We start from the raw sequence: 6551 nt of genomic DNA on the forward strand, positions 1-6551 counted from the left end.
ATTCCCCCCCAAGCAGACACATCGATGGCTCTGAACAAACTTTATTTGACTCTTTGCAAACAGGAATCCATATATCCGGAGGCTGCATTCATTGTAGCTGGGGATTTTAACAAGGCTAATCTGAAAACAAGACTCCCTAAATTGTATCAGCATATCGATTGCGCAACCAGGGCTGGAAAAACCTTGGATCATTGCTATTCTAACTTCCGCGACGCATATAAGGCTCTGCCCCGCTCTCCTTTCGGAAAAGCTGACCACGACTCTATTTTGTTGATCCCTGCCTACAGACAGAAACTAAAACAAGAAGCTCCCGCGCTGAGATCTGTTCAACGCTGGTCCGACCAATCTGATTCCACACTCCAAGACTGCTTCCATCACGTGGACTGGGATATGTTTCGTATTGCGTCAGACAACAACATTGACGAATGCGCTGATTCGGTGAGCGAGTTCATTAGAACGTGCGTTGAAGATGTCGTTCCCATAGCAACGATTAAAACATTCCCAAACAAGAAACCGTGGATTGATGGCAGCATTCGCGTGAAACTGAAAGCGCGAACCACTGCTTTTAATCAGGGCAAGGTGACCGGAAACATGACCGAATACAAACAGTGTAACTATTCCCTCCGCAAGGCAATCAAACAAGCTAAGCGTCAGTATAGAGACAAATTAGAATCTCAATTCAATGGCTCAGACACAAGAGGTATGTGGCAGGGTCTACAGTCAATCACGGATTACAAAAAGAAAATCAGCCCCATCACGGACCAGGATGTCTTGCTCCCAGGCAGACTAAATAACTTTTTTGCCAGCTTTGAGGACAATACAGTGCCACTGACACGGCCCGCAACTAAAACATGCAGACTCTCCTTCACTGCAGCCGACGTTTAAACGTGTCAACCCTCGCAAGGCTGCAGGCCCAGATGGCATCCCCAGCCGCGCCCTCAGAGCATGCGCACACCACCACACCACCACCATTATCACCAACACCACCACCACACCACCACCACCACCACCACCACACCACCACCACACCACCACCACCACACCAGCACCATTATCACCAACACCACTACCACACCACCACCACCACTATCACCAACACCACCACAGCCACAACACCAGCACCACTACTACAACCACAACCACCACCACTACCACAACCACCACCACCACATCACTACCATCACCACCACAACACTACCACAACCACCGCCACCACCACCACTGCCACCACCACCACAACCACCCTACCACCTCCACATCACACCACCACAACACCAGCAACAGCACCACTACTACAACCACAACACCACCACCACCACCATTACCACCAACACCACTACCACACCACCACCACACCACCACCACCAACATCACACCACTACCATCACCACCACTACCACAACACCACCACCACTACCACTACCACCACCACCACCACCACAACCACACTACCACCTCCACATCACACCACTACCATCACCAACACCATCACACCACTACCACCACCACCACACCACCACCACCAACATCACACCACTACCATCACCACCACTACCACAACACCACCACCACTACCACCACCACCACAACCACACTACCACCTCCACATCACACCACTACCATCACCAACACCATCACACCACTACCACCACCACCACACCACCACCACACCAGCACCACCACACCAGCACCATTATCACCAACACCACTACCACACAACCACCACCACCACCACACCACCACCATTATCACCAACACCACTACCACACCACCACCACCACACCACCACCATTACCACCAACACCACCACCACACCACCACCACCAACACCACATCACCACCACACCACCACTATTACCACCACCATCGCCACACCACCAACACTACACCACCACCATCATCAACATCACAACCATCATCACAATCACCACCACCATCATCATCATCACAATCACACAACTACTACCACACCCCCACCTCCACCACGCACGCATAGGTAGTCCATCATATCTGATGATGACTTCCACTTCAGAGTTGAATTGTAGGGACTTTTTTGTAGGTGGGGCATATGCAGTCTGTGTTGGCAGGGAAGGCATGAGCTGTTTTGATGTTTCTTTGTGCTCCTCTCCTCCTCCCACCTCTGTACATCGCTCTGGCAGAGCTGCCACCAGGTGGAATGACATGCCCAAGCCAGCGCAGTTGGTGTTTAGTGACCATAGCCTCCATTCTCTTGCAGTTGGTCTTAGCAAGTATTTTTGCGCTGAAGGCATCTTATGTGGAATCGCCCAAGCTGCTTGTTGTGGCGACTGTAGGTGACCCAGGCTTCACAGCTGTAAAGAAGCGTGGTGATGCAGACGGCTTGATAGACGGCCACTTTGGTATGGAGGTGGAGATCCCTGTTCTGGAAGACCCTGCGTCTGAGTTTCCCAAAGGCAGTTGATGCTTGATCCTATTTTGAATTTTGAGGTCGATGCTGCAGTCCCCCGAGAGGATGTTGCCCAGGTATTTGAAGGACAGGACTATTGCCAGTAATTTGTGTTCAACAGTGAAGACAGGCATGGTGGGCCTCCATTGGCAGACCACCTCTGTCTTGGTGGTGTTGGTAATCCCTTCCTGCTATAGACCCTCACAGCCCCTACAAGTATGGACTGAAGGTGAATAAGTACGGACTGATGTTGAATAGGTTTCCATCCATCCTGAAACCCGCTGCTGTCCTCAAGCACCTTGTGGAGAAGGTGGGTGACACATAGGAGGAAGATGTTAAAAAGTACAGGTGCCAGCACACATCCATGCCTCACACCAATGCTTACTCCAAAGGGCATTGACTCCTACTCTCCTATGGCCACCTGAGCCATCATCCCATCATGGAACTGGCAAAGGATGTTGAGAAATGTGTCTAGACAGCCAAATTTGAGTAGAATGCCCCATAGTAGTTCCCTGCTAACAGTGCCGAAGGCCTTGGAGAGGTCGACAAAGGCCATGAAAAGGTCCTGATGCTGTTCACGGCACTTCTCCTGGAGTTGCCATGTCATGAACATCATGTCGACCGTACTCCTGTTCTTTCTGAAGCCACTGTCACGTTCTGACCTTAGTTCTTTCATCATGCCTTTGTTTTAGTATGGTCAGGGTGTGAGTTGGGTGGGTTGTCTATGTTCCTTTTTCTATGTTTGGGTATTTCTGTGTTTGGCCTGATATGGTTCTCAATCATAGGAAGCTGTTTATCGTTGTCCCTGATTGAGAACCATATTTAGGTAGCCTGGTTTCACTTTTGAATGGTGGGTGATTATTGTCCGTGTCAGTGTTTGTTACCACACGGGACCGCTTCATTTGTTTCACTTTGTTATTTAGTATTTTTGTAGTGTTCAGTTTGTCTTATTAAAATGGACACTTACCACGCTGCAAATTGTATCATACACCACACCACCTCCACGACCACACCACCACACCACCATTACTACCACACCATCTCCACAACCACACCACAACCACCTCCACCACCCTTACCATCACACCACCTCCACAACCACACCACCACACCACCATTACCACCTCCACAAACACACCATCTCCACCACCACACCACCTCCACCACCTCCACCACCATTAACACTACACCACCTCCGAAACCACACCACCTCCAAAACCACACCACCACACCACCTCCACCACCACACCACCTCCACCACCATTACCACCACACCACCTCCAAAACCACACCACCACACCACCTCCACACCACCTCCACCACCATTACCACCACACCACCTCCAAAACCACACCACCACACCACCTCCACACCACCTCCACAACCACACCACCACCATTACCACCACCACCACCACAACCATACCACCACCACCACCTCCACCACCATTACCACCTCCACATCCACACCACCATCACCACCACCTCCACCTCCACCTATAAAATCACCATCAAAATTAACAGCCACATCTTGTCATAAATAATGTATGCATTATATAATTGTTTTATGACAATGTGGGCACCTGTCTCACTCAACATATTGTCTGTACTATACGGTAATCACCTGTCTCACACACAACACTATCAGTACTATACAGTCATTATACTCCCCAGCATGTATTTCAATTTCAAAGTGAATACATTTCCCTCCTCAGAGAGAGTCTCCTGATCAAACATGTTGGATGTGGCCACGGATCAGTGACCATGCAGCCATGCTGATGCCATGCTGTAATGTAGTCAGACCCCTGGGGGAGAACTGGGCATCCCTCCCCATCACTTCATCATCACACCCATTGATTGAATGTAAACTTGGACCATCTGGTCAGTGTTAATTGCACACATGCTCTGCAGAATGTAGCTAGCCGATCGGGTGGGTTAGGCAGTGAGAACTAAGAAGATAGATAATAGAATATGAGGGAAAAAATAAAGTGTATTTTATACCAGGCTTCCTTCGCAGATCATGATGTTGGGTTGGATGTGAGTTGATCGGATCTTAGCCACAAACAGTTTATGGGCTTTCAGCTATCCGCCCTCAAATCATAGCCTGAAATCCAAGCTGAATAGTGACAATGAGTGATATTATTCTGTTTGGATTCCAGGCTACTCAAATAAAAACATATTCAACACACACCAAAAAAATGGCAACTTCTAATTCAAACTGAGAAATAGTAGTTTTAGCATGCATGTGATGTACAGTTCACTGGGAAAGTATTCTGACCCTTTGACTTTTTCCACATTTTGTTACGTTACAGCCTTATTCTAAAATGTATTAAATAGCCTAGTGGTTAGAGCTTTTGGCCAGTAACCGAAAGGTTGCTAGATTGAATCCCCAAGCTGACAAGGTAAAAATCTGTCGTTCTGCCCCTAAAAAAGGCAGTTAACCCCCTGTTCCTAGGCCGTCGTAAATAAGACCTTGTTCTTAACTGACTTGCCTAGTTAAATAAAATAAAAAGTTAGGAATCAATCTACACACAATACCCCATAATGACCAAAAATAATAATAATATCACATTTACATAATTATTCAGATTCTTTACTCAGTACTTTGTTGAAGCACCTTTTCAGAGATTACAGCCTCGAGTCTTCTTGGGTATGACGCTACAAGCCTGACACCTGTATTTGGGGAGTTTCTCCCATTCTTCTCTGCAGATCCTCTCAAGCTCTGTCAGCTCTGTCTCAAGCTCTGGAGTGTCGCCGCACAGCTATTTTCAGGTCTCTCCAGAGATGTTCAATCAGGTTTCAGGCTCTGGCTGGGCCACTCAAGGACATTCAGAGACCCGTCTTGAAGCCACTTCTGCATTGTCTTGGCTGTGTGCTTAGGGTCGTTGTTCTGTTGGAAGGTGAACCTTAGTCCCAGTCTGAGGTCCAGAGTGCTCTGGAGCAGGTTTTCATCAAGGATCTCTCTATACTTTTCTCTGTTCATCATTCACTTGATCCCCACTAGTCTCTGAGTCCTTGCCGCTGAAAAACATCCCCACAGCATGATGCTGCCACCACCATGCTTCACCATAGTCATGGTGCCAGGTTTCCTCCAGACATGGTGCTTGGCATTCAGGCCAAAGAGTTCAATCTTGGTTTCATCAGACCAGATAATCTTGTTTCTCGTGATCAGAGTCCTTTAGGTGCCTTTTGGCATGCTCCAAGCGGGCTGTCATGTGCCTTTTACTGAGGCGTGGCTTCCGTCTGGCCACTCTACCATAAAGGCCTGTTTGGTGGAGTGCTGCAGAGATGGTTGTCCTTCTGGAAGGTTCTCCCATCTCCACAGAGGAACTCTAGAGCTCTGTCAGAGTGACCATCGGGTTCTTGGTCATCTCCCTGACCAAGGCCCTTCTCCCCCGATTGCTGTTTGGCCAGCTCTAGGAAAAGTCTTGGTGGTTCCAAACTTCTTCCTTTTAAGAATGATGGAGGCCACTGTGTTCTTGGAGACCTTCAATGTTGCAGACATTTTTTGATACCTTTCCCCTGATCTGTGCCTCGACACAATCCTGTCTCGGAGCTCTACGGACAATTCCTTCAACCTCATGGCTTGGTTTTTGCTCTGACATGCACTGTCAGCTGTGGGACCTTATATAGACAGGTGTGCCTTTCCAAATAATGTCCAATCAATTGAATTACCACAGGTGGACTTCAATCAAGTTGTAGAGACATCTCAAGGATGATCAATGGAAACAGGATGCACCTGAGCTCAATTTCGAGTCTCATAGCAAAGGGTCTGAGTACTTATGTAAATAAGATATTTCTGTTTTGTATGTTTGAATAATGTATGTATAAACTTGCTAAAAAAAAATATTAAAAAAAAATCATTATGAGGTATTGTGTCTAGATTGATGAGGATTGTTGTAGGATTGTTGTAGCGTAATGTGTAAAAAGTACTTTCTGAACACTTTATGAATGAATGTGCTGTATAGAACCTCCAGATCTTTATTTCTTGTTCGATTTCAACAGAAAGTGATGTATTTCCTGACTCTGTTGTAAACTAATAGCCTCCATCGTTATTCACAGGGTTCAGTTTGGAGGATGCAGCGATGGAGGAGGATTTGAGAGTTTGTGAATATTAATATGTGGCT

The sequence above is a fragment of the Oncorhynchus mykiss genome, chromosome 8 (assembly GCF_013265735.2).
Source record: "Oncorhynchus mykiss isolate Arlee chromosome 8, USDA_OmykA_1.1, whole genome shotgun sequence".
In the NCBI taxonomy this organism is placed as follows: Eukaryota; Metazoa; Chordata; class Actinopteri; order Salmoniformes; family Salmonidae; genus Oncorhynchus; species Oncorhynchus mykiss.